At 41.8% G+C, this 26794-nt stretch overlaps 1 protein-coding gene across 7 annotated transcripts in view; it reads left to right on the plus strand.

Moving 5' to 3' along the window:
- LPP (LIM domain containing preferred translocation partner in lipoma) overlaps positions 1-26794 on the plus strand; it is a 688691-nt gene that overhangs the window by 179716 nt on the left and 482181 nt on the right. For all 7 annotated transcript variants that reach the window (XM_060099284.1, XM_060099283.1, XM_060099282.1 and 4 more), the window contains one exon: positions 3496-3559. The gene's annotated coding sequence lies outside the window, so the exon portion shown is untranslated. The remainder of the gene's footprint in view (positions 1-3495; positions 3560-26794) is intronic.

The following is a 26794-nucleotide window of genomic DNA, read 5'->3' on the forward strand; positions in this document are numbered from 1 at the left end:
ATAGATGCTGACAGGTGAGGAAATTAAAATCAGGGAGGGAAGCAATTAAATACTGGCAAACATTACTTTAATGAGACAACCAAATTGTTTATAAGCCATGGAGTACGTTGTATTCTTGATAAACGTCTTAGGGTATCAGGTGAGCGTGCATTTAAAAATGTTCTTCAGGGGCTTCCCTGGTGGCGCAGTGGTTGAGAGTCCGCCTGCCGATACAGGGGACATGGGTTCGTGCCCCGGTCCGGGAAGATCCCACATGCCGCGGAGCTGCTGGGCCTGTGAGCCATGGCCGCTGAGCCTGCGCTTCTGGAGCCTGTGCTCCGCAATGGGAGAGGCCACAGCAGTGAGAGGCCCGCGTACCGCAAAAAATAAAAAAATAAAAAATAAAAACGTTCTTCGTACGGGGTTTGATGATGGGAATGAAGGACATTCCATGTCTGTTATCTAAAGCCTTTGGCCTAATCTCACATTTCAATTGCTTTTGGGGTCAGACTTCCTAATAATCATGTTTAAGATTATGACATTGTTTAATTTATAAATAATCCTCTCACCACCACCTTTATCAATCCATAAAACTTACCAAAATGCACAAAGTCTAGACAAAATAATTCTTGGCCTTTTCACAGTGGTTTAGGGATAACCATGGTCAAGACCCATGGAAAGAGAAGTAGAAAAATGTATATTTAATATAACTTCTGATTTAAAAGACTTGGGAATTGTAGAGCTAAAACCAGAACTCAGGTCCTCATTCCCCATTCTAGTGTTCTTTTCAAGATAACCCCCCTTGTTCAGAAAGAAAACCTGGGACCACAAGACTGAAAACTTACTTGTTTATTGGCTTAGAGGAAGTTTTTACAAGGCTCTGTCAACTGCTCATTTGTACTGTAGCACTTGTAAAATATCAAGGGGCATCTATACATTGACCTTAGTGATTCTCATGCCATTTGGTTGGAATTTTTGTTCATAATGTCAGGATCATCATCTAGAGTTATGTTGCCTAAAAAATGTTCTGGGTGCAGTGGTCAATCCAGAGGTTACCATGGTTTGTGAAAAACCTGTCAAAACAGGTCTCTCTGCTCTCTTCATTTCTCATGTCTTCCCATTCCTCTCTTCTTTTTTCCTTATTCCCCATCATTTTCCTTTCCTCTCTCTCTCTCTCTCTCTCTTTTCCTTTGGCTCCATTGTTATCTCCTATTTTCCCCCAAATACAGTAGAAATGATGAATTATTCTATACTAGTCCCAGCTAGGTTTGGTGAGTCTTGCTTTTGCACTGATTCTAATTAATAAGTTGAAATTTTGTAAGTTAGAGGTTGATCATACTGATTTCTTTATTTTTGGTTGAAATTGCTTCTGGAGATGAGAACAGTTTTCTTGGGAGAGGATGGGTGATTTGATAGAGAATACAGACCTGCCAGGTTCTGGGCCAGCAGTCATAAAATCTAGAGGCAGCCAAGGATAACTGAGTTTATTACCAAGACGCTAGAGTGGGATTTGTCACTTGTCCCAGATGTCTTTATGGGCCTAGTGGAGAACTCCACTGCATTGGGAAATACTCGAGTTACTGAGGACACGTGCCACTCAAACCGTGTGAGAAGAGGACGGTGAACTTCTTAGCTAGAAGGTTTCAGCTTTTCTGCGGTGTGAGATGAAACTTAGTGATGGAGACCCCTTTACGAAAATTCAGTGGTACAGCCTTCTGTTGTTTCTGTGGCTTGTGTTTCAATAGCTTGCCCAAGGATGTCACATCTCTGAAACTTCACTGGGGAGAGCTGAGAAAGTGTTCATGGTAACCCTGCATCGAACACTCTTTTGCCTCAGCTTAGTAATGTGTCACCTTCTGGTTAGACCACAGATGTGAAGTCTCTCTCCTTTCACTTGCCAGTGAAGCAGGACTGAATACTAAATGTGCTTTGGTGCCTTGACAATGGATTTTTATTGGGTATATACTCATTTTACCTTTCCCTCCAAATAGAGCGCCCCCAAATGGGAGGATGCATCGTGTAGTAGAAGAGTCCTTTACTTGTTTGGGGATCAAGATACAAGGTTAAACTTTTATCTGTTCCGTGTTAACCACGTGATTTTTGAAGTTTGGTTTCCTGATTGGTGGAATTGGGATAGTAAGGTTTCATTGGGGTTATGTCGAGGATATTTGAGAAAACATGGTCATGAAATACTTTTCAAACTATAAAGCATAATGTTAAAGATGATTAATGTCTTGATATTGGTGGCCTATGATAAGAGTTTCTTGCAGAGTATCCTATCAACCATGCTCTATTCATATCATCTGATTTGAGCCCTGTAAAAAAATGGGATATATTCATAAAACTTCTCAGAGGTCTTTACTTCTCAGTAAATCTATCCTTATGTTAAAACAAATCCCCTTGTTCTTGAACTCCTGTTGGAAGCTCCATCTCTCTGAACCTAAAGCATGATACAGGCACAAACTTTAGAATGATCTGTGATAAACCTGCAGGCCATTCACCTGAAGCAGTTTTTTTTGCTTTTTGGGGTTGAGGGGGATACATGATTCTTAACCTTTGAGGTTTTGCCATTTGGAAGAAAAGTTCTTTGTGCTGCTGTTAGGTGAGGCCATGTTAAGATTGATATAGATAAATATTGTGGTATTTTAAAACTAGGGTCACAAATCAAGGAAATACCCAACCCAGAGATATCATCTAGCCTTGCGTGCTTAGAGCAACATTCTTTGATCATATAAGTGTGGGCTCATAGGAAGAAATGTTACTATTTTGTATACCACCGCTGTCCATGCCTATGAATATGAAATAATGGAGGAGAATCTTCCACAAAAAGTTTAACTCATCTTTGGCTATGAAGTAGGTATTATATGCCACATTTACGTGTAAGGAAATTGACATTTGGGGCTTAAGTAACTTGCCTAAGACCATTGGTAAGAGGAAGACAGGGCTGACTGGCTCTAAATCCCATGTGTTTTTGCTACTTCTTCACATCAGTCAAATAGCTGGTTTTATTTCATTATTCCCTCTTCCACTAAGTCTTGTGGATCTAGTCAGTGAGTTGTCTGTCCTTGTGTTTTCCCACCTAATATCCTAGGTATAAAGGAAAGACCACTGGACGAACAGGCAGAGCTCAGAGGGTCCAAACTCTCACTCTGCCATGTACTGTACTATGTAGTCTTGGACAAGTTACCTACTTTTTCTGAACTTCAGTTTTCACATCTGTAAAATCAAGACAATAATACCCATTTCCCATGATATTTGTGAAGTTAATCAAGAGAGAGATGTTAGTTCCCTTCTCATCCTCCTTTTCACTCTGTGAGCTTCTGTCTCCTCACCTAAGAAGTGGGTAGAATAATCTCTTCCTGCTTCTTCACCAGGTTGTCATGGGGTGAAATGAGATAATGAATGTGGAAGTGTTTTGCAAACAAGAAACTGCTGTATAGATAGAAGAGTTTATGATTGTTAATGAATAAATAGAGCTTGGAACCTAAGAGTAACCTTTACCTGTTTCATTTACAGACACTAGCATTGCAGTTTGCTGAACCTTGTGTCCACTGATCATTCCAAGAGCTAGCTGTCCAAGGTAAGAGAGGCTTGGCATCATCATGTTTATGAAATGCTGATAGTCATCTTAGCCAGTAAAGTTTAAGGTAGATGTCACTCCCAACAGAAGAAATAGTAAGGTATTTCATGAGCATCAAAACCTGAAAAATGGCCAAGAGTGAACTTTGCCCCTTTTATGTCTTCTTGATTTGATTTCTCTTTCAATTCCTAGCTTTTTAAGGTTCATATCAAAAGCACAAAAGTCTGGGCAACATGGAAGTATTTAAGTGTCCTAGTGTCCATGTCCTAGGATGGCCTTTTTCAAAAAAAATTAATTACTTACTATTGGAGTATAGTTGCTTTACAATGTTGTGTTAGTTTCAGCTGTGCAGCAAGTTGAATCAAGCTATACATATACATATATCCTCTCTTTTTTGGATTTCCTTCCCATTTAGGTCACCGCAGAGCATTGGGTAGAGTTCCCTGTGCTATACAGTAGGTTCTCATTAGTTATCTATTTTATACGTAGAGTCAATAGTGTATATATGTCAATCCCAGTCTTCCAATTGGGATTGGGATTGACATATATATACACTATTGATACTATGTATAATAGTATCATAGTCTCCTCTGCCGCTGCCTTCCCCCTTGGTATCCATATGTTTGTTCTCTACCTAGGATGTTCTTATCTAGTGCCTTCTTGTATCCCCAGTGAGTATATAGCAGGAGGGCTTTCTCTCCAGTTTCCTGGCTGTCAATTGAGTGCATTTTTCACTACACTATGCTACCAGTGTTACCTGGCTCTGAAGGGGCCAAACTTTACTCGTTGGGTCTGTCACTGCCTCTTAACTGCCCAAAACACATCTCAAAAGGACATAATCTAAGGCTACAACAAAAAAAAAAATCTTAAGAATACAGGACATGAGTTAGAGTCTTTTGAAACCCAGGGCCTGTAGTGTCTGCATTCCACTCTCCTGGGGAACCAGTGTGAAGGAGTTGGGACTTTGGTAGAAAAATTCATTCTTCTTGAGTTTGTCAAGAAAACAGTGACCAGCTTAACAAAGACCTGGAATAGCCAAGGCAATCTTGAGAAAGAAAAACGGAGCTGGAGGAATCAGGCTCCCTGACTTCAGACTATACTACAAAGGTATAGTAATCAAGACAGTATGGTACTGGCACAAAAACAAATATAGATCAGTGGAACAGGGTAGAAAGCCCAAAGATAAACCCACGCACATATGGTCACCTTATTTTTGATAAAAGAGACAAGAATATACAGTGGAGAAAAGACAGCCTCTTCAATAAGTGGTGCTGGGAAAACTGGACAGCTACATGTAAAATAATGAAATTAGAACACTCCCTAACACCATACACAAAAATAAACTCCAAATGGATTAAAGACCTAAATGTAAGGCCAGACACTATAAAACTCTTAGAGGAAAACATAGGCAGAACACTCTATTACATACATCAGAGCAAGATCCTTTTTGACCCACCTGCTAGAGAAATGGAAATAAAAACAAAAATAAACAAATGGGACCTGATGAAACTTAAAAGCTTTTGTACAGCAAAGGAAACCATAAAAAAGCAAAAAGACAACTCTCAGAATGGGAGAAAATATTTGCAAATGAAACAACTGACAAAGGATTAATCTCCAAAATTTACAAGCAGCTCATGCAGCTCAATATCAGAAAAACAAACAACCCAATCCAAAAATGGGCAGAAGATCTAAAAAGACATTTCTCCACAGAAGATATACAGACTGCCAACAAACACATGAAAGGATGCTCAACATCACTAATTATTAGAGAAATCAAAACTACAATGAGGTAACACCTCACACCAGTCAGAATGGCCATCTGCAAAAAATCTACAAACAATAAATGCTGGAGAGGGTGTGAAGAAAAGGGAACCCTCTTGCACTGTTGGTGGGAATGTAAATTGATACAGCCACTATGGAGAACAGTATGGAGGTTCCTCAAAAAACTAAAAATAGAACTACCGTACAACCCAGCAATCCCACCACTGGGCATATACCCTGAGAAAACCATAATTCAAAAAGAGTCATGTACCACAGTGTTTATTGCAGCTCTATTTACAATACTCAGGACATGGAAGCAACCTAAGTGTCCATCGGCAGATGAATGGATAAAGTAGATGTGGCACATATGTACAATGGAATATTACTCAGCCATAAAAAGAAACGAAATTGAGTTATTTGTAGTGAGGTGGATGGACCTAGAGTCTGTCATACAGAGTGAAGTAAGTCAGAAAGAGAAAAACAAATACTGTATGCTAACACATACATATGGAATAAAAAAAAAAAGGTTCTGAAGAACCTAGGTGCAGGACAGGAATAAAGACACAGATGTAGAGAATGGACTTAAGGACACTTAAGGGGAGGGGGAAGGGTAAGCTGGGACGGTGTGAGAGAGTGGCATGGACACATATACAGTACCAAATGTAAAATAGATAGCTAGTGGGAAGCAGCCGCATAGCACAGGGAGATCAGCTCGGTGCTTTGTGACCACCTAGAGGGGTGGGATAGGGTGGATGGGAGGGAGATGCAAGAGGGAGGAGATATGGGGATACATGTATATGTATAGCTGATTCATTTTGTTATAAAGCAGAATCTAACACACCATTGTAAATCAATTATACTCCAATAAATATGTTTAAAAAAAAAGAAAAAGAAAATGAAGACCAGTTTAAAAAAAATAAGGAAGCATAAAATTTGTTTTATGTGTTTAAGGAAGCATAAAAAGTTTTTAAATTTGCAAAATGTGAGTTTTCCTCTGCAGATAACTAGCTGATATCTGTACTTCCCAGCTAGCTCCTCTATGCTCTCTGTAATCTTCTAGAAGTCTTAGCCAAAAAGAGGTGAAGTAGTCACTATGGTGATCCTAACTGCAGGCCCTATAGAATAGCAACTTTGTGGAAGATTTGATATCAGCATTTCAAGTACTGTAAACATTTGTTCTGATGAATATTTTGATTATCCCTTTGGTATGTTCTTTCCATGATCTTTTTTTTTTTATTTTAAATATTTATTTATTTATTTATTTAGGCTGTGCCAGGTCTTAGTTGCGGTACGTGGGATCTCTTAGTTGCCGCATGCGGGCTTCTTAGTTGCAGCATGCATGTGGGATCTAGTTCCCTGACCAGGGCTCGAACCTAGGCCCCCTGCATTGGGAGTTTGGAGTCCTAGCCACTGGACCACCAGGGAAGTCCCTCTTTCCATGATCTTAAACATAATTTTTTAAAAAAAATTTAATTGGAGTACAGTTGATTTACAATGTTGTGTTAGTTTCAGGTGTACAGCAAAGTGAATTAGTTATATATATACATATATCCACTCTTTTTTAGATTCTTTTACCATATAGGCCATTACAGAGTACTGAGTAGAGTTCCCTGCAGTAGGGAATTCCTATGCAGTAGGTCCTTATTAATTATCAATTTTATATATAGTAGTTTAAACATAATTTTAATTACACAGACCTTTGAAAGAATTGAGGTTTGTTGGTACTGACCCATATTTGCAGGAGTTAGCAATTTAGAAATGAGTGGAAATTTTGGTGTTACATTAATACGGTTTTCAAAGATGATATTCATCATACACATGGAATAAGAAGAGGTCATGTGCAAAGAAGGCCGGTGAGGGGGGACATATGGACTGTGAAACTCTTCTATGAGCAGATCAGACCTAGAAGCCACCTGTGTTGTTTAGACTTTATGCTCATTTCTACAAAAGAGAGGTTTACTAAAAAAAAAAGATGGTAGCCAAAAATACAGGAGTGACTCCTGCCCATCTTTTTGTCCCTCTCTAGTCCATAAAACACCTCTGCAAAAAAAATCCTTTCCTATGTACTTCATGTATTTTCAGGGATAAACACATCAGAGAAGAATGTACTATAGACATGTGATATCATAATTTTTGGTGGCTCTGTTAGGCAGAGATCTATTTGTTCACTTAGAAACTGCAGTTATTATATTAACTTTCCTCCAAATGCCGGTTGTTAAATATTAATAAAATAAAATTTGAAAAGTGGTTAACTATGCCCCCATTTCCTCACTGAAACCCATCTTGAAGCTACAAAGAAGAGTTTAAGCAAGGCTGTAAAGGTTATGAAAAACTGCTCTTGAGAAAGAGGAATTTCATCTGTCTCTATCTCTCTATCACTCCATCCATCCATCTATCCATTCATCTATTCATCTATCTTTTTTATTTTGGAAGTGGATTTGGTGGGAAAAAAGGATAAAATCTTCTCACATAGCCTTTGGAAGGTAGAGAAGTCAATATTCTGGGGGCATGCTACGAGAAATTTAAAATAATCTTGTGGTAATAATTGGTGTCAGTGGCAGTAATAAAGAAAGAATAACAGTTTAAATAAATAATTAGACTTGACAGTAGATGTGTCAACAGGTAGCCACTTAATTAGTGTAATCATTGTTTTTCTCAGCTTTCAACATTGATCCACTGCCTTTGGTGTGTTCCATGTCCCATTTCCAAACCGAATCTATTTAAAGCTGTACTCCATGGAATCTGAAACTGTATACCCTGTTTACTATTTAGAGCTGATACCTGATGTTCTTTAACAGGGAAGATCTGTACTTGAGCAAGAACAGGCTTCTGGCCTTTGGTAGACTGTTGATTATCCCTGTTTTCCACAGGGTGATTCATTAGCAAGGATGAATAATGCACAATTAATTCTCATGGACTTGTCTATATTGCTACAGTGAATTGTTTATTATAATTTGATAGAAACAGCCCTAGTCTGCCTTAAATCCAATAAATCAGTTATTGTTATTTGAGGTAGAGTTATTGTCATTGAGTTATGAGTTATTGTTATTTCAAAATATTTGAAATTATTTTCTTAGTTACCTGGATAGAGTCTCATCGCTTGCAGGAGCGAAGTAATGTGTTATGGGTTATGTTCTATGAACCAGGAGTCATGAGAATCAAATTCTACTCCCAGCTCTGGCTGTGTCACCTTGGACAAGTCATTTTCCCTCTTTGGAGTCCATTTCAGTATCTAACAACAGGTAGAGTTGGACCACGTGCTTATGGCATTATTTCTAGTCACATGTCCTAATATCTATGATTTTATTTCTTGGTCAATTCTTTCTTCCTACTGCTTCCACTTTTCCAAAGTCATAGGAGAGTTCAGTGTGTGAAAATAGTTGTTCTTTTTAGCTTTTGATGCTTGTACATACCTGAAGGGCAGTTAGTGATTTGAATTATATATACACTGTGATTGGGCATTTATGCATTGCTTGTTCCCTACCCCCAGCAACATTCAGTTTCTGGTTAGAAAGGAAAAAATAAAAATCTATCTTCCTTCATGTTTCTGTGCTTGATAATCTGGGTCTCAGTTTTGAGGCTCTGGTAAACTTCACTAGCAACATAGGGAGGTTCCTCTTCTGTTGTTTGACTTTTCCAGGGTTGAGCCAGTGACCTGTAAGGAGAGGTCAGAATGTCAAAGGCAGAGGGAACTTTAAGGACCCATCTAGCCAAACCTCAGAGATGGAGATTTTGGGGTCAGGGAGGGAATATGATTTGTCTAAGCTTTTCGTGGCAGATCCTAGGCTAGAATTCTTTCTTCTGACTCCATAGTTGTACCTCTGCTTTAGGAGAGGAATCTCTGTTTATGTGAAGTATCGTTTCTCTTCCTACCATTTAAAGGGACATTATCTTTCAGGCAAAACCAATTCTATTGTTAACGCAGGGATGTGAGATGCCCTTGAAACATAAGTGGATGCCAGACTTAATCGTTCATTCCATGAAGCATGGAATAGAGGATTCTGGCTGGCCTCTGCTCTCTGTGTTTATTAGGAGGCTGTGGATTCCCTTGCAGTTCTTCCTGTAAGAGATTACTTGACCCTGACATCACACTGTTTCCTCCTGCCCTTTTCTGATCCAATGAATTATAGGAAGCTAAGGATGAGTTCCTAGCTGGCTGTGTACTGTGCATAGTTGGGAACATTTATAAAGAGAAGACAGATGCAGGATTAATACGCAGGAGGACAGGTGAGTAATAGCCAACACAATGAAATCTAGTTCAAGGCCTGCAGTTCCCAGTCTCTGTGCTACACAAGATTAATAGCAGCATCTCTCATTCTTTCAGATCTTCTCTCTGCCTTGTTCTTGTGGGACTGGGCTGGGGCTGAGAAGCAGCTAGAATGATCTTTGCCAAAACCAAACTAATGTTTTCATGAGATTTCCAGGTCCAGAGAAGAGAGTAGTAATTATCTATCAGTTGGAAGTTAACTTAGAGGCCACTGGGTCTAAACACTTACCTTGTACTTCATAATAATGACACACTTAGTGGAAATCATTTTACTGGGTCTGAGGTTCAAATCCTGGCTCTACTTTATTTGCTATGACTTTGGTGAAGGCATTACCTTCCTCTGAACCTCAGTTTTTCCATCTATGAGATGCGAGGAGGAGGAGGAGGGTGAAATAGATTGGATGTCAAAGGTTCCCCAAAGCCTGGTTTTCCTGAGTCTCTGATTTGCCTAAGGTCCTGTAGCAAGTTTGCAGCCAAGCTGAGTCTTAGATTCAGAGCTCTTTTCTTTGGATTGGAGCGCTTATCATAAAAACTTCCACTGTCCATACTTTCTAAACCGCATGCTTGTATCTTTCAGCCTTGTTTTATTAAGTGAACTTTTTCTCTCTCAGTTGGCAGATACCTTTCTGTCAAGGGACTTGCCTAAGGCAGTAGTTATTAATTCGTCCCTGTGTGTGTGTGTGTGTGTGTGTGTGTGTGTGTGTGTGTAGTGGTAGGGGAGAGGATTACGGAATATTTGGAAACTAGGATGAATCTATGAACTAGTTAGAAAATGCACATCTGCATAGAATGTTGTCTACAATTTCATGAGGTTTGTAAACCTTCTGAAGGCCATACATAGGTTCTAGGTTAAGCGTAAGACTTTTTTTTTTTTTGCGGTACGCGGGCCTCTCACTGTTGTGGCCTCTCCCGTTGTGGAGCACAGACTCCGGACGCGCAGGCTCAGCGGCCATGCCTCACGGGCCCAGCCGCTCCACGGCATGTGGGATCTTCCTGGACCGGGACACGAACCTGTGTCCCCTGCATCGGCAGGCAGACTCTCAACCACTGCGCCACCAGGGAAGCCCGCGAAAGACTTTTCTCAATGTGTGAAGTTTGAGATGACATTTGGGTAACACATTTCCTTTGCTGTTGGATTTCTCCCACAATTCACCTATTGTTTTGCTCTGAGTGTCAGACTCATTTATGAGTGTGACTCTGGACATTTATGTTTCAAACTGTTGAGTGATGTTTTAATATTGAAATTCTTATTCTGCTTGCTGTATTCATTTATTCACTCACTCACTCAAATGTACTTTTAACCCAGAATCTGTTAAGTGCTATCCATTTTAATACATCATTTCATTTAATGTCATAAAATAGAAAATTATTTTTTCCCACTTTTCATACGTGGAAACTGAGCTCAGCGAGGTTGAATAATTTGCCTAACGTCATACAGCAAATGAATAGCAAAGTTTGGATTCAAATCCAGATCTGCTTGAAAATATGTGAATATCTCCGGAGATAACACTGAATGTGAATAGGGCCAATGAAACAATTCTATAAACGATAGAAATTCCCGGTAGAAAATGGCCAGTGGGCCCCTAGGAGTACAGTGAATGTGTGCTCTGGGAGTTCAGAGAAGGACAAGATCACATATCCTGAATCATTTATACGATAATTCATTAATTAAATGCCCTTCTGGTACCTTAAGGCAGAATAAGAAAAGCTGGGCAATTGTATAAACTGCATTATAAATAACTCATGTTTTTCCTCTTCTTTCAAACTTCTATCAGGTTAGTGGTCTCAGACTCTCCATTTCTGTAAGTGAGTGCAGGAGGAGACAGTGATTAGGGTCACAGAGCCCTGACCATACTGCAAGTTATCAACTGAATTGGAATTTCGATGCTTTGGGGAATCCGTTGGTTGTTTTCTCCCTGTTATATTGAGCGTGAGATTTTTTACCAGAGATAGACTTCTGGCAGTGCACAGATCAGCACAAATGCAGATGTGAGCAGCTAGAATTTGGATCGTGCCAAGATGTAATGACTGCCACATGTGTGAATTTAATCTCAGTGCCTGGTGACCCACTGTGAGTCTATGTGGGAGCCCTGGGAATGAAGGCCGGTGTTAGACGTGGAAGAGGCCTTGGAGATTTTCAGGGGCTACAGCTTTGGATGGGAAGACGGAGGCCCCGAGAAGGGGCAGCAGAACAAGAACCAGCCTTCACACTGGCACCCTACAGTAATAGCTGCTTAAACTTTCTGTCTTCCATTGGCTCCTGCTCATACTTGACACTGGATTGGGAGCCTAGCATTATTAGCTGCATGACTTTGGATGCATTACTTGATTTCTTTGGGCCTCAGTTTTGTTGTCTGTAAAATGGAAATCACACCCTATTGGCAGGACTGTTGTGAGGGTAAGTGAAATACCATTGTGCTGTACAACACACAGAAGTATTATTGTCCATATGGTTAACAGTCCTCATCCTATCCCAGTGAGACAGGCACGCGTGTCCTGCTCTTACAGATTCTACTTCCTAACTTCATCTTGATACTTTTCAGGTCAAGTTGCTTCTCAGAGTTTGGTCTGAAGACCAGGAACATCAGCATCACCTGGGAGCTTGTTAGAAATGCAGACCTCAGGCCCCACTCCAGACCTCCTAATCAGAATCTGCATTTTAATAAGATCCCCAGGTAGTTCCTAGGCTCATTAGAGTTTGCGAAGCATTGTTTTCCACTGGAGACCAATTCCAAGACTGTTGGCCGCAGGCCTGCTGACACTGGCTGAGTCTGAGCCAGCATTCGTGACATGCCTTCCCCAAGCCTTGAGAGACAGGAGGGAGCCCTGTGAAGTCCCTCCCTGAGAGTAATGGAAGGCCGGGTTGCAGGAATCCAGCAGGCTTTATCTTTTCAACGCCCTTCATTTCCTCAGAAGTACTATTCACCAGGGGTCAAACTGGGATTGGATCCCAAGGCTTTGGGCTCCCAATGTCTGTGTTCTTTTCATTAAACCACGATGTCTCAGTCAGGAGGAATGCTGGGCTGTGTGGATGATAACTCTTCATTTCCCATAGTGCCAGTATTTCCACACTTGCTGTTTTACTCTATTACTCAATTCCTAGAGGGGAAGAATTAAAAAAAATTAAATTAAATTAAAAAGCTTGAGCTGAAAGCCAGGATCCTGCAGCTTAATCAGTTATTTTCATTTTTTAATGAGGGAGACTATTGTGAAATAAGTAATTATTAATTACTCAAAACTAATGAAATATTTTAGTTTCCTTGCTAAAAAAGCATATGGAAGCTAAAAGAAAGCATATGGGTGTTTTTCCGGAAGCATATTGGTGAATGGACAAATTACAGTGGTGCCAATATGCCTTTGCTGTCTGGCTGGGGCCATCACTGTGTGTGCTGGCATCTGAGTCCTCGTGTGTTTAAAGGGATTATTTAAAATTCCCATCTGATGTGTGCCTTGGGTTGCCTCTGGGGTTGCACAGCTCTACCTCATGAATCTTTCTGCCATGTTTCACTCTGACATTACTGGTGGAGCGTCACTCAGTATAAAACCTTTGCAGTTGAGGGCTACCATGCTCTTCCTTTCCAGATGTTTCTCTCTCTCTGCAGTAGACGGAACGGACCTGCCTAGCCGATGGCTAGGTATTGAGACTTTGTCCATCTCTCAGTTTACCATGGCATCCTTTCAGACTACAGCACTGGACCTCCTTGCTCCACTGGGGACTATGTGTGAGACTCTGGGCCCCCACTGGTGTCTGCACTGCAGATTTCTCCCTTGTAAACCTGGAATGGTGATTCCAGTGCATCTCAGCTCACAGGCATGGCTCTTTATCCGATTTGCAGTCCATGCCCTTTGCTCCTCCTCTTTTTTCTTTATGTCTCTTCTCTCTTGCTGTGTGTTTAGTCGATCTGGTAAATAGCTTGATGGATTTGGAGGTGGTTGAAGCTCTTTTGGCTGCTCTGGGGATTGCACACATCCAGGCTTGTGATGATCAGAGGCAGCATGATATGTTTGAGAAGGTACTTAGCCGAGTGTCAGGAAACCGAGGTGCAGACCAGCCTAACTTGAGAAGCATTTACTTAGCACTTACTGAGAAAGGTGGCTCGCTAAGACATCGAAGGAGGGAGCTGGCAGGTGTGTGGAGGTGAGTTTGATTCAGGGCCAGCCAGGACTCAGTGTGACGTGTGGGCTCAGAAATTATACTTCGTGAGTGAGAGAATATGGGAGCTCTTTCTACGGGAGGTTTCATATAAAACCAGGGACTGGAATTGACTTTGAAGGATGATTGAATGGACTTTGATGGGATATTACAGGGACTTCAGAGGAAATCTCTGTCAGGCAAGAATCAGCTTGAGGCAAGTCCCAGAAGCAGGTGAGTACCAGCCCTGCCCAGAGAACTGGGCCCAGATGACAGAAATATGTAGTTGAGAGAAATCACTTCTCCTCTGGCAGACCTCAGTTTCCTCATCTGCAAAACATGACCTTTGGACAATTTGGTTCTCAAGAAGCCTCAAGAACTCCAACTGGAATTCTGCAGGATCTCCTATCCCACAGCTAGATAAGCCAATTAGCTAAAGGCTGTCAGCTCATAGTGGCAATGGAGCAGGTCTCAGAACCCAAGTGTCCTGTTTCCTATTTCACTGCTCTTCCTGTGACCCCACAGAGCATTATGATGATGAGTGGGTGGGATGACTATTATTATTCTATCCTTTAATGTATGAAACACAGAATTTTAAAATAATCTAAGACATAAAACAGACAAGATATTTAACCATCTTACAGCAGACCTGATGACCCTTCCACTGGAGAGGGTCCACTCTTATAAAATGCTACCTTCCTCCATTTTGCCTTTGTGGGCTTTGCTTTCCTGTCTGAAGGACCAGCACACATCCCTCCTCCTGAGGAAGCCTTCTCTCTCCACCCCTTGGCTCAGAAGTATAGTCTTAGAATTGGACTTTGTTTTATAATTGACTTGATTTGGTACTGCCATCTTTTTGTATTTCCTCTTATCTTCCCTCGCCAATATACATATATTATAAGGGCTCTGAATCTAAGGACTACTTCATTCTGCTTTTCTGAATTTCCTTTAGCTCCTGGCACAGTGCCTTCTGTATCGTGCTCAATAAAGAAACACACAACTGTGTTCTTCAACGGTTTTCCCCTCTGCTTGTTGCTTGTTTTTAAGATGGATATGACACTTAGAGATTTATAGAATTTCAGAACGGGAAAGGAACTTAAAAACTCTCTTTCTAGTTGAGCCCCCCACCCCGGGGAAGAAATGGCTTACCCTACTTTGCCTGCCCAATTAGTGGCAGGTCTGAGAATGGCGCCCCCATATGACCAAGCAGGAGAGGGATGGTTGGGACCTGAGCTCTTGCTCACCACTTGGCAAGCCTTGGCTGGGTTCCTTCTTTCTATGAAGAATGTTAGGGATAAAGGTGGTACTCGTGACGCTGTTGCCGTATGAAACAGATGGAAGCAAGCAGACGTTTACTGGGTGTCTACTGTGACGTACTATGTGACAGGCCCGTGGCAGGTGCTTTCACATCATTCAGCTTGGTCAATCATCATAATCTAGAATTCCCACCCCTACACGCGGGAGACAGGTTGAAACAGGACATTTAGCCAGAGCCCTTCCCTGTAAGCTCCGAAGAGTGCACGGTAGTGGATAGGTTTTTGCCTCCTAGAGTGTGGGCAGAGGGCTCTGCAGAGTGGTGCTCTTGGCTGTTCTAAGGGGAACTGATGGGGGAGACCAATGAAAGCGAGCCGAGGTGGTGATCACAATTGCCGTGGGAGGACCTGTACTCCCCCAAGTATAAGAGAGGACTCAGCTCTCCCCCTCTCTCCTCCACACGTGCAGCCCTGAGTCTTTGGAGAACTGAGACAAGAATGCCTCACACTTGGGGGTTGGTAGTATTGGCTCGTTCTTGCTCTGGTTACATCTTACTCCCGCCTCTCCCCTAGCCTCCAGCCCCACTGCGTCTATTTTTCTCCCTTCTATTCATTCGCCTTCTCCCCCTCCCTCTCTCTCCTGAGTTAACCCTGGGTGGCCTCAGGTTCTGAAGGCTCTCCAATGGCAGAGTCTCCTGTACTGGACTGTGAAAACGCTGGCAGGGAAGACGGTACACAAATCTGTTAAATACACAGTAAAAATAGCTTCTGATCTATGGGACTCGGTATTAAGCAAGATGATATTAACGAGGTTTGAGTGCTGTGCTGAAACGTGGCAGCTGCACATGCATCTTGGCTGCTTTTCCTCCCTACCTCTGGCAGCTTGCGAGCAGTGTTGCCATGACACTCCTTGGGCTCTGTTTAGATCAGCTATTTTCTGAAGGAGTCCCTGACCTTCCCCACAGTAGAAACGGTTGATGTGGTCATGTCAGTGCCTCTCCAGGAGGCCTGGGACTGGTGGGCCCCCAGTTAGGACTTGGAAACTGTTGGAAGCTGTAGGTCAGGTCACAGACATTGAACACTTAGGAGCAAGAAGGCTGTTGAATAGCCTCTAGTCTCCTTTGATGAGTGAGGGTACTGAGGCCCATTGAGTGGAAGTGACTTGCTCAAGGCCGCAGAGTGAAGTAGGGACAAAGCTGGGACGGGAACTCAGGTCTCTTGATTCTCGGTGCTCTAATGTTCCAACTGTACCACCCTTACCCGGGCCCTTTTCAGCCCAGATGGCTGTGGATGGAGATGAGCCAGACCCGGGGACATGGCTTCCCTAGGAATGGGCAGAGGAGGTGGAGAGAGAGGGGGAAGCTCAGTGCAGAGGGAGGAATGAGGAAAGGAGGGGGTTACGGATAGCGTGGGGGTGACAGAGGCCAGTGTAAACGCCCGAGGGGCCCCTCAGCACGGCCCATCCGAAGAGACTCTTTTCTATCAGGTTCCACAGGTTGGTCCACTGAGAAGTCGATGCTTACAGGGGCAGGGGAATAATTAGGTCACGTTCTCTATTGCTCTGAACACTTTCCTTACTTCACGTTACACCTCATATAAAACTACCATTGAAAGCCATTGTCAGCACCACCCTTTTTGGGGTACTTTATTTTTTTATTTATTATTATTATTTTTTTTGCGGTACATGGCCTCTCACTGTTGTGGCCTCTCCTGTTGCGGACCCAGCTGCTCCGCGGCATGTGGGATCTTCCCGGACCGGGGCACGAACCCGTGTCCCCTGCATCGGCAGGCGGACTCTCAACCACTGCGCCACCAGGGAAGCCCCTGGGGTACTTTATTATATAGTGTTAAGTATTCTTCAGAAAGTTCATATGTGAAATGCTGTCTCCTTCACAAGATTACAGGGTTTTAGGGGACAGAAATTGTGTCTTTGCTGGACCTTCCTCCCTTCCTTTTTCCTCCCTCCTTCTCTTCCTCCTTCCCCTGCCCTCCTTCAATCATGGCACCTGGCAGAGACTGAAATCACATACAATGAGCATTCAGTAAATTTTTGTTGAGTTGAACTTAGTTGAATTCAGATGACCTCTTAACATTTTTATTAGTGGATGGTAAAAATTGGCAAATAAAAATTTGGGGGAATAGTGTTCTCACCAATTAGGATTCAGTGAGATTTCTTGTACACCTGTAGTTAATCTTCATGAAACCCAGTATACTGTCCAGTATTATCCTCATTTTACAATTAAGAAACAAAAGCCAAGTGACCTGCTGCAATTCACCTCAAAGATTAAATGGTGAAATTTGATTTGCATCTAGATCTCCTGTCTTCAAATGTTATAATGTTACTTCTACGCTTCCCCAGTACTATGGAAGAGCAGTTGTTCCATAGACAGTGGTTCACCCTTCTATCCAGGAGTCTCCAACCTTTGAAGGTTGTAACCTACCCCCTTAAGAGTTTGGAAAAGTAAGTATGAGTCCTCAGATTGAAACAGTGACTTATGGTTTGGACAACGTTAGGCTGCTTTTTTTTTTTTTTTTTTTTTTTTTCCAGCAAGCCGAGGGAAATATAGCACATGTCTATATTCTTTAATTTGCTTAGTTTGAAATAAACTTTGAAATGGTGTGTAAGACTCTTTGAACTTTTAATACATTTGGATACATCCAGAATATGGGGATAAAAAGGCCTTCTGCCCTAAATGAATTGACTAGTTTAGCTAAAAACAAAATTAGAGCACTTCTTTTGGTTACGAATGAAGGCCACAAGAATTTTTTCATGCTGCCACTAAAGCCTGGGTTTTGGTTGATATTCACGTTTTGTAGGTTTTTCTCAATATTTGTCATATACATTAAATGATATCCATTATGCCTCCTAACTCTCATAGGATTTGGATGCATTTGGTTGATAGCATCCTGCATCCTTTCTGAAAAAACATAAATGTGGAGCAGTCTTCCTTTTTTATGTATGTGCTTTGGAAGACCACCGTTGTCTAATTTAAATTTCAGTACAGAGGCAAAGCTTATCTGTAGTGAGCATAATATCTTGATATATATAGATCTCATGTTTCCTTTTTGTGTCTAACTTTCAAGGTGTTTAAATAAGAGAATGATTTGAATAATAATGGTATAATGTCCAGAGAGAAAGTTGAATACATAAAACAAATATGCATGGAATCTATTTATGTAGAGTGTGTGTGTGTGTATGTGTGTGTGTGTGTGTGTGATTAGCTCAGTCTTTTTATAAAGTTGTCTATACTTTGAAAGTACATAATAACTTTGGAATTACCAGAGAAAATTGAAATCAAAACTTGGATGTTTAAGGGGATGAATATCTTATCTTTTGTTTTAGAGCTGTAGGTAGAGTGAAAGGTTAGAAGAGTGTATTGTGTGGTGTTAGATGGAAACCAAACACTATCTTTATATTTTCTTTGTGAAGAAAGCTTGGCTTGGGAATCTGAGTATTCTTGCAAACTTTCTAAATTTCTTCAGCCCCCACTGATGCCCATACTTTGCTTAATTTGATTGGATTAGTTTACACTGAGCTATGGCTTAGAAAACATGTTATTTATTATAAGCAATGCACATGCACACTAAATAAATAAAGGAAAGGAAAAAAAAGAAGCAGCACTTTGCCCTTTTCTTGCATGTGTGAAGCAGTCTGCCTTGCTTTAGAATTGCATATGTTTGTGTCTCTTTAAATAGATTGGGAACACCTTGAAGACAAGAGAAATGTTTTATGCATGTTTGTGACAATGATTTTGTGAACTCAAGTGCAGTAAATCAAAACAACTTTGATAACATCCTTTATTTGGAGTTGATAGGCTTATTCAGAATTTCTTAGAAGTCATCCCATTACTTTTGAAATTCCTCTGCTTCATATACTTTCTGTGGAATGCAGAAATGTTGTCCATCTGCCTACTTGCAAGAAAAATGGATAGTTAAGTAGTGCAATATAGCCTGTTTACATACTGGCCCAAACTGTCACTGTAAGAAAAGGTTGCGTATATTCTAAAATGTTACAGAGCTAGGAAAAATATACACATGTAATATATAGAGTGAATATATATATACATATATATATGTATATATATGATCATATATATATAGGATCTGCTCCTCGTCACAATATTTAACCCAATGTGCTATTTACAGTAATGAATCAAAATGTCAGTTTTAAAAACATGAAGTGTCAGAGTGTTCCCACGTTGTGGGAAAGTTTGATGTGACAGTTTGTTAATCATATGACTATTATATCAAACGTGTCTCACAGTGTTTTTTGCTCAGTTCTCTTTCTTGTAGGCTCCTTGCACCTTTTCAATGAATTCCCAGTTCAAGTTACTAACCCAAGGAACACATTTGGGTTACGTGTCTCCCACAGCTCACACAAATGCTGATATGTTTTCCTTTACTTACAACTGAATGGATTTAACATTTCAGAGTAGTTTGACTTTTGTGCCTGACACATTTATGTATAGAAGCTAAAAGAAAAAGAAAATTCCCCTACTGTAATTTTGTTGTTTTCACTGCAAAACCATCACATGAAACCTTGATAGAATGGATGTTCTGTGTTTCTCTAAGCTGGGTTTCCCAAGGTTTAATTTAGATGTCCTTACTCTTTGACCTTGGGTGCATTTTTGAATTTTACTTGGCACATTGATCATACCAACTTCTTCATCCTAATAAAAGGTCAGAATCCTAGAACATAAATATTATATGCTTGGGAAAAAGCAGCATGGTTTCCTTCGGGAGAATTTGTGGCTATGCTACTTACTAGCTCTGGATACAAGGCACACTCAGTCTCTGGGCCTCAGTTTCCTCTGAAGAATTGTTAAGGTTGAAATTAGATTAGATTAGTGGATTTTTAAACTTATACCTTCAAGGAGCCCAGAGTTCTGGGTGGATGTACAGCCTCAGATGATGGGGTGCGGGGAGAGTGGCGAGGACTCTGGGCCCTTCTGCCTGAGCAGCTCACTCTTAGATCTGTTTTAATTTAGTTTTATATACTATTTCATTTAAATAAAAGGCTCCACTGCTTAAGCGACCAACTTGCCTACCTGTTGGCAGCTACTCTACTGTGCGATGTAAAATCAGTGTTCTCTGATTCTGCGGCTCATTTCCTGAGAGATATCAGTTGGCAGCCACACCAGCAGATCTCGGCTAATCTGGCCTCAGGTTCTGCCTGTGCATCCATGTGGCCTCTGTGGAAGTTCTTTCTTTTTTTTTTTTTGTTGCGGTACACGGGCCTCTCACTGTTGTGGCCTCTCCCGTTGCGGAGCACAGGCTCTGGACACGCAGGCTCAGCGGCCATGGCTCATGGGCCCAGCCACTCCACAGCATGTGGGATCCTCCCGGACCGGGGCACGAACCCGTGTCCCCTGCATCGGCAGGTGGACTCTCAACCACTGCGCCACCAGGGAAGCCCTTGGAAGTTCTTTCAATGGCAAAGGATTCTCCATGGTGAGATTTGAGGGAAGGGCTACTAACTGAGGACCCATCTATGTCTGATTCTAATCCTTGCAGCTTTTTAGTCTTAATAAACTTACTTTCCAATTTGGCAGATTTTTACATCATCAAAGACTATTGTTTAGAACAAGTACAGACAGAGGAAGATATAGAAACTTTGGCAGGTATTTAATCTGCTTTTGGTTGAGGATATGAATGTTACTCCTTAAGCTGGAGCATTTCAGCCAATTTGGGGGGGAGGGTGAGCACCCACAACTTGAAATTTTACTTCATCCATTATTTTCTCCTTCCCTCCACCCCATACACTACCGCCCAGATCCACTCTGCAGGACATATTCCTGTGTATATTCTCCAGAATGATGGGGCAGGTGAATTAAAAAGTTGTGAATTACAAATCAAGGAAAAGACTGTAAGAATGACAAATGATCAAGGGATATGGCGTAGCAAGACTTTAGAAAAGCCTTTAAGTATGAACATAATAAAATCAAATTGGAGAAAATATTTCTCATAGATTAAAAAAATGTGTCCTAAAAATGGGAGAGAGGATGAATGTCTATTTTGCTAGACATTCAGAAGCATCATTTTCAAAGTTCCTCAGGGATGAAGTTCGGGGATTAGTTTAACTCTCCTAATATCTGAAATTGTGAAGGGAGAGAATGGTCAAGTGTACAGTTTTGTCATGACAGTTCCTTATAGTGAAATGGCCCTTTGGTAACGGATCTCATCAAAACGGTGTAAGCCCAGAAGCAGTAGGTGAGTGCCAAGACAGGATGTTCTTTTATTAAGTCACATATCAGCCATTGGGGATGCACCTGGGCTTATTGGGCTGGGGGGGAAGGGATGACCCAAAATACATGTATAGGATAATTAGAAAAATACAAGGAGTAGTTCCTGACTTGTTCCTTAAAGAAACTGGTGAGATGAGGCAAAATGTTCTAAACCAATGTCAAACTCTAGACGTCCAACTTTCAATGGAACAGGAAGCATTTTGTGTGTAGTTTTGGTCGAAGTGGAATAGTATAAAGGATTGTTTGGATAGAGGGGATGACATGGGGACAAACCAAAAGGTACAGCCCAGGACTTGAACTCAGGTAGTCTGTCCCCAGCAGCTGCTCTCTTAACCACTAAGCTACGTTGTCTCCATACTGTGGGTGTAATTATACATGCCTGTTCTACCTCCCAGCATGTCATGAGGCTGAAACAGGATGATAGGTGTGAAAGTATTAGGAAAGGGGTGAACCAACAGGTGAAGGTGAGACAGTACACAAATAACTATGAAGTAGGAAGTAGAAACTTGCTGAGAAAGTTCGGAGAAGAGAAACGAATGATCACTTCCAACTGGGGTGGAGGGCAGGGGATTAAGGAGGGCTTCTTGGGGAAAGTGACACTTGGGTTGGCCTTGAGCGGGATTTTGATAAAGGGGGAGGCTTTCTGAGCAAATGGAATGAACAGTGGAATAGAGTCATCGAAGTGCAGGGTGGTGAAAAAGAAGGCGTTAGTTCATCAGATGCTGATGAGTTTAGCGGATTCTTTCCAGAACAGTGTGCACTGAGGAACAGGGAAGGCAAGGGGCGTGTGGAGGAAGGGGAGGACATGGCGAGGAAGGTAATGAATGGGAAGATGGAAAAGCATAACCCAAAACTGCCATCTTCATCATCTTTCTGGGAGTCAACTCTAGGCAAATAGATGATCCCTGCCTTACGTAGATCATGCTTTGACTCAGTTTATTTTCTTGTGCGTGGTCCATAAATACTAGTCCAAGGAGATACCAGTCTAAAAAGAGGTGTCCCCCGTAAGCCTGCAGAATGCAGCATACTCTGGCGCCCTCTTAGGTATTGACAATGTATGTTAGCTTGTTAAATCTTTCAGGAAGCCCTGTGGGACAGCCCTCAGCTTACTTTCAGTTGACTCTGGAACTTGGTTTTTCCCTTTGAGCAACCCTAGTTAACATCCCCGAGTAGATAGACACCCAGAGACCTCCAGCCCACCAGCTGGACTGATCTGTGTCTGCTGTCCAACAGATCCTCTGAGAGGAGAAGCAGATCCACTCTCAGGGCAGCCCAAAGTCCCATTCTGAAAGAAGAAGTTGCACAGAGCACTTTTGCCTGTAGAAATGGTTATGTGTCATTTAGAAAGAAAGCTGTGCTCAAGATAACCTTGAGAACCTGCAGCCCCTCTGAAAAAGTAAGAGTGAGAAGCAGGAAGTGAAGGAACCCTAGGTCTTGGAATGTGTCTGAGTGCAATAGATCGCAACCACAGGACCACCCCCAGCAGGCTGCCCTGTGAACATTTATGAGAAAACATCCTTCAAGTCAGGAGCTTGCCAGCCAGCCCCAGAGAGGGCAAGGAGCCTAGCTCACTCTCATGTGCTGCATTGTCCTGAAAGGGGAAGAAAGGCAGTGGACTGTGTTGAGTGTCTACTCCTTCCCAGACACCACATTCGGAGTCGTCCTGTAACACCTTCTCACTTAATCCCCTCAACAATCCCACTAGGTCAGAATTTTTTTTTTTTTTTTTTTTTTTTTATGGTACGCGGGCCTCTCACTGCTGTGGCCTCTCCCTTTGCGGAGCACAGGCTCCGGACGCGCAGGCTCAGCGGCCATGGCTCACGGGCCCAGCCGCTCCGCGGCATGTGGGATCTTCCCGGACCGGGGCACGAACCCGTGTCCCTTGCATCGGCAGGCGGACTCTCAACCCCTGCGCCACCAGGGAAGCCCTAGGTTAGGATTATTAATCTCTTCTTGTATAGATGAGGACACCGAATCCAGGGTGTCTCAGTGGTGCTGAATAGATCACATTGTTTTATATCTTGGACCTTGACCATGTTCCTTTCCATCCTTGTCTGCCTGGTGAACTTGTGTTTCTCCAGGTTGTAAAAGAGCTTCTCCTCTAAAGGCCTTCTTAACCCCGTGGGACCTCTTGTCCTGAACTGCGTGGTGCTCTTGTTGCTTAGGGCTACATGCTTTCTCTCAAGGTTCAGACTTGGGGCCTGAGTGATTCTAGAGCTGCCCTGCTCTGCCTGCATTCAGCTTTCTCTACTGTGTGACTTCACTCAGACCCCATCCTTCACAGGATACTTCTTCTCCAGCCCAGAGTTCTGGGCCTTCTTCGCTGACATATTTTGAGTTTTCTGGGTTCTGGGCCTCTGAATTTTTAATGTCACCCCACCTCCACCCCCCCCCTTCCTGGAACCTACCTGTTACCTTCTTGTTATTTGCTCAGGTCTGATCTTAACTTTCAAGTGACACTTTTCAAACTTGCTGTGCATTGGAATCACCTGGGGAATCTCACCCTCAGAAGCTATGGTCCCGGAGGCCTGAGAGCACAGCGTGGGAGAATTTGTATTTCTAACAAGCTCCCGGATGATTCTGAAACTGTCAGTTTGTGGGCTCACTTTGATTAATACACCTTTAAAGTACAGTTCAAGACCCCTGTTTTCCAGGAAATTTAACTATCTTTAAGCAAAGTGGTTTCTTTCTTCCTTTCTCTCTCTTTTTCTTTCCTTCTTTCATATTCTAATGGAACTCACCTAGGCCCTATCTGATTTAGATAACTTCTCATTTATGTAAGTCTCTGGGGCTTCATTATCAACTTCTTGTGTCCGCTTAAACGCTTTAGATAATCGAGACAACGTTGAATAAATGAAGGTAAGTCCGGATGGAGAATCTCGAATCCTGAATTCACAGGTTGTCATAGCTGCTTATGACCTTTGTGTTTTGGGGCAAATCACATCTTGTAGAGTTGAGTTTTCTCATCTCTAAAATAATTATTCCATTTCCTCCTGCTGCAGAAGCTCATGGAAAACATCAAATGAGAGAGTGGGTATGTAAAGTGTGGTACAAATGCAACAATGTTCACAGTAAATTATTGTTGGTGTTTTGTTTTGTGCAGTTGACTCATTCACTTTATCACTAATGATGAGGTATGAAGGAAATGCTGTTGGTTTTTGATGAGATGTGGAGTGGAGGGTGGGGCTGAAGTGATGCTGAGATTTCAGGAAAGTTCTTTTCAGTTCCTGGAAATGATTCTCACACTGACACTGACAGTTATAAGCCCGTGCTCAGGTCAGAAAAGCAGCGTGCCTTTACATTGAACTTTTTCTTCAGGTAGGCCATGATAATGATTATGAAAATTGTGTTCATTTTATGAACTTCTCATGTAAACTTGAGAAGAGTGATGAAATATTCATAGTGGTTGTCACTTACAGGGGTTTGTAGGGTGACTGCTAGTGGCCAAGTTTATAAACCCTTAAATTTCTGTTTTCTGTAACAAGAATACCTAAAACAGGAAGTGTCCTCTTCTAGGTTTTCTTAAGATAGCATATGCATTCCTTAAGTGCCTGCAGTACAAAGTCTAGATCAGGCACTGAGGAATAAAAATATGGTGGGATGTGTAATTTCTTCTTTCACAGAGTTTACAGTCCAGTGGGAGACACAGACACACGCACAACTAGCTGTTTCACAAAGCCAAACCAGCTAGGTGACAAAGGTGAGGCACACAGGTGGCATGCTGTGGGAACCCGGAGGAGGGGCTCCTGAAGGAGGTAGTGTGTGAGAATGCCTTGAAGAACTGAAAGGATTTCAGCAAACCAACTTTAGGTTGGAGCAAGCCAGATGAAGAGACTCCAGGCATTTCCTATAGTGTTTTATAGCCAAGGTTATGGGAAAAGTATTGAAGCACAGAAACAGAAGATCTTCTTTGAAGATCCCCTGCTGATATTCTGGTCCATCTGACTATGCTTATTTTATTTCCTTTAGTATATTTGTCACCTCCTTCTTAACAGGGTATTCCTTTTTGCCACTTCCTTGCTGGTGTTTTCTTTCCTGGTCCTTAGCCTCTCTTGCCTGCAAAGCTGGCTCACCCTTGCTACCATATCATCATACTCCTTTGGACCACCTCTTTCTCTGTTCCCCAACTATTTAAAAACCCCCTTTCATCCTCACTCTTGTTTTGATTTGCAGCATTAACGATTGCCTTTTAAAAATGTCCGTGTTTTGATTAGATTGATGTGTTCACACTGATTTTTCTCTTCTCCAGGCTCTGGATGCCAAGCCTGTAACACCAAGTCTAGGTGGTACGTATATGCGTATAGTGCCTGTGTGGCCAAGAGGAGATAAGGTCACAGTGAAAGGAAACAGGTTGTTAAAATCTGTTGGAAGAAACATCAGGTGCCAGACTTGTCTGGGAATGCAGTGTAGATTGACTTTACATTCTGTGGCCTGCATGTCAGAAGCCTTTGATATTTAGAGCCTTACACTTTGATACTTATAATCATGTAATATAAGTTTATATCAGCTGAATCCACTGAATTGATGGTGAATCAATTTCACTATCCACTACATTATTAATTCCAGATGGGGAAATTCATTAGGGCTCAAATTTTGTTTGAAGCCCAACTGTTTCTTAAATTATTATTACAATTATTATCTATTTATTTTTTTTTACAATTGATGGGAAAGGAAATTTAACAGCTGTGTGATTAGCAGGGCATGAAATTAAAAATGTTTTGCACAGAATCAAGAGGTTGTTTACTACAGAATTCCTTATCTGAGAATTAAGTATCATTAAGATTGGCCACAAGATGCTCTCTTTCATCATTAAAGTTTGATTTTTCACATCCAGTTCTTTGTTAAAAGGCCTTTCCCCTTTTCTGGAAGGAAAATACTGACCAGGTCATCACAAAGCATCTCTAACATTAGCAGTCAACGTAACAACCCCATTTCTTTCGCTCATAAAATAACAGTGCAAGGAAAAAGAAGTTCAGCCTCACTGCTCTCAGCAAAGAATGAGTAGGTTCCAGTTTGAGGAAGTCAGGTAAATTAGAAAAAGCTACAGCTTTAAAGTGGCTTTAGTCTTCTCCTTTCAAACTGTGCAGGTAGAGATGTCTAGAATGTGATGTTTATCCTTAAAGTTTCCTTTACCGGTATGCTGTTACTTCTTGGGTCCTTTTGCAAAAGTACCTCCTTTGACTGGGTTCTAGAGAGTACCACCTCCCTCTTCCATTGTGCAGGATGTGGACAGTCTTTTGCAGAAGCAGGAGAGTGTGGTGGTCAAGCACGTTAGCTGGAGTCTCTTTGCTGAAGTGTGAAGCCAGCTCTTCTATTTGCTTGGGCAAGTTGTGTGAGCTCTCTTTGCCTCATCCCTTTATCGAATGGAGGTAAAAACAGTACCTACCTCCAAGGTTGCTTTGAAGATTAAGAGAGTTAATACCTGGAAAATGTTTAAGGCTCTACCTTACTCATAGCTGGTGCTCAGTTAATGTTAGCTGCCTTCATTTTTATAAGGCAATGTACTGTTCTGTGTGTGAAGGTCTTTAGTACACATCCCACACGGACTTGCTTCACTTCTAGTCTGGAATCCTTCAT

This window comes from Mesoplodon densirostris, chromosome 5, assembly GCF_025265405.1.
Source record: "Mesoplodon densirostris isolate mMesDen1 chromosome 5, mMesDen1 primary haplotype, whole genome shotgun sequence".
Taxonomy (NCBI): Eukaryota; Metazoa; Chordata; class Mammalia; order Artiodactyla; family Ziphiidae; genus Mesoplodon; species Mesoplodon densirostris.